Source organism: Apis dorsata, unplaced genomic scaffold, assembly GCF_000469605.1.
Source record: "Apis dorsata unplaced genomic scaffold, Apis dorsata 1.3 scaffold_19, whole genome shotgun sequence".
Lineage (NCBI taxonomy): Eukaryota > Metazoa > Arthropoda > Insecta > Hymenoptera > Apidae > Apis > Apis dorsata.
Genome location: NW_006263321.1, coordinates 500,000 through 502,826, shown reverse-complemented (window position 1 = coordinate 502,826; position 2,827 = coordinate 500,000). Strand labels below are relative to the sequence as shown.

The 2,827-nt window shown below is 32.3% G+C and overlaps 1 protein-coding gene across 1 annotated transcript in view; it reads right to left on the bottom strand.

Annotated features, from left to right (window-relative positions):
- Positions 1-2,827, bottom strand: part of LOC102676806 (glypican-6) — a 105,980-nt gene that overhangs the window by 68,775 nt on the left and 34,378 nt on the right. The window lies entirely within an intron of this gene.

Below are 2,827 nucleotides of genomic sequence, written 5' to 3'. Positions count from 1 at the left end.
CTTTCATTGATTCGAATTCGAGTAGATATTTACACGATATTTTCGTACTCGTGCTGAAATATGGAATGGAAGTCGAACAGAAATCTTCTCTGTCTTTTGTTGCTCTTTTCTTCTTTTCTTCCGTCTTGTCAATCGTTTCTTTTTATTTTATTTTTTATTTTCATCCTCTGACTCGATATTTAATTTTTTCGCTTGTAAAATGTAAAATGGAAATCGAATAGAAATTTTTCTCTGTGTTTTTTTTGTTTCTTTCTTCTTTTCTTCCGCTTTGCTGATCATTTCTTTTTATTTTCATTGATTCGAATTCGAGTAGATATTTAATGCTTTTCGCTCGTACTAAAATGTAAAATGGAAATCGAACAGAAGTTTTCTTTGTCTTTTTCTGCTTTTCTTTCTTCTTTTCTTCCGCTCTGCTGATCATTTCTTTTTATTTTCATTGATTCGAATTCGAGTAGATATTTAATGCTTTTCGCTCGTACTAAAATGTAAAATGGAAATCGAACAGAAGTTTTCTTTGTCTTTTTCTGCTTTTCTTTCTTCTTTTCTTCCGCTCTGCTGATCATTTCTTTTTATTTTCATTGATTCGAATTCGAGTAGATATTTAATGCTTTTCGCTCGTACTAAAATGTAAAATGGAAATCGAACAGAAGTTTTCTTTGTCTTTTTCTGCTTTTCTTTCTTCTTTTCTTCCGCCTTGCCAATTGTTTCTTTCTACTTTCATCTTCTGATTCGAGTAGATATTTCGCTCGTACTAAAATGTAAAATGGAAATCGAATAGAAATTTTTCTCTGTGTTTTTTTGTTTCTTTCTTCTTTTCTTCCGCTTTGCTGATCATTTCTTTTTATTTTCATCCTCTGACTCGATATTTAACGTACTTTTCGCTCGTACTAAAATGTAAAATGGAAATCGAACAGAAATTTCCTGTGTCTTTTTCTGCTTCTTTCTTCTTTTCTTCCGCCTTGTCGATCGTTTCTTCATTGATTCGAATTCGAGTAGATATTTGATGTTTTCGCTCTATTAAAATGTAATAATACTAATAGTAAAATATAAAATGAAAATTGAACCAAAAAAATTCAGTCTTCTCTGCGCTTTTCTGTTCCTTTCTTCTTTTCTTCCGCCTTGCCAATCTCTTTCTTCGTTCTCTTTTCCACTTTTTTGAAGTTTTTCGAATTTGAATAGATTTTTAACTCTTCCACCTTAATTAAATTATAAAACAGAAATCCAGTTTGTATCTTTCTGTTCCTTTTTTCTTCTTTTTCTTCCACTTTCCGTTTTATCGAAATAGATCGTTCCTTTTTATTTATTCTTGAATTTTAGATATTCGATCCCTTCATTACATCAAAATAAAACAAAAATGGAGTCTTCCTTCTATTTATTCCATTTCAATATTCCATTGAATTCAATATGGATATTATTTAAACATTTATTATTTATACATTTGAAGAATAATCGTCTTCTTATTCGTGGTCAATTTTTCCTAAGAATTTTTCCAACAATTTCTTATTTTTCCAGTCTTAAAACGCAATCATCGACGAATGTAACGGAACTACTTCCTTCCTTTCTTTTATCTTCTTATCCTCCGCATTTTTCTTCGTTCCTTCGCAACGTGTCCTTTCGATTTTGACTTTTCAACGTGGGACAGAGAAAGATTGAAGGTTCAATCTGAGGAGGCATTAGTCATCAACGATCCTATCCTTGAATGTCGAATTTTTCTTTCAACCTATTCTTTCGAGATGTTGTTTGCTCTGAGATTCAGATTGATATTGGGAGGGAGAAGTTCTCACGGTAAGGTTTAACGGGTTCGAAGAATTTCGTGCTATTAATTAGCAAGATATATCCTAGTAATATTCTTCTCCAAACTTTAACAAATTAACCCTTTGCAGACATAATTTTTGCTGTCACACACACCAAAAATTACAATAGTGTGAAATTAAATTAAATTAATAACATATTCTTCTTTATTCCTGAATATTTAATTCATAACCACGTTTCATCTGAGAGAATTGGACACGATCAACCGCTTGACCTCATCATCATATAAAATTCGTTCAAGAAAGTTTTATTTTAATCGCATACTCTCTCTAATTATTTTTCTTTTCGTATTACTTCACGCTTGTTCCCTCGATCAACCATGCAAGACAAATTCAATCGATCCCAATATAACTATTAATAACCAAATACGAATATTTATTTTTTCCTCTTCGAAAAACTTTTAACAGTTTCGTATATATAATTCATAAATAATTCATAAATAATTCATCCACGATTTATTAATTAATATAACGATGTGTCTCTTTATTATTATTAACATTTGTAATTCCAGATTTTGAGAGGGAAAAAGAAAAAGGAAAGACCATAAGAATTGCCGGTTTCCGCGATCGATTCCACCGATAGTTGCACATTAATGATTCATTATATTGCCCGTGGCCTGTTCGCTCCGCTCGATGAAGCGATCGCTGGCTTAATGCCACGTTTAATGCTACTCGCTCGACGACGATCGTTTCTACTCCTCATCCTCTCCCTCAACGTCACGATAAAATGGATAGCCTGCTTTCGTACAGCCTTTTCCTACGCTACTTCATCCTCGACTATATCGCGTGTATCGTGAAATTACACTCTCTCTTCATTTTTTTTTCATTGGCAATTTTTCGATACGGTACAAGTTGCTCGCGATAGAGGCGTGACAATTTCGTAAACGTCGATTAATCGAACGGAATATTATAAATAACGTTCGAACGTTTGGATCAAGGGAATAATTATTAACGTGTAAGCGACAGGCTTAATAAATAATTATTATCTGAATCTGAATTGGAATTTTAGAATAAAA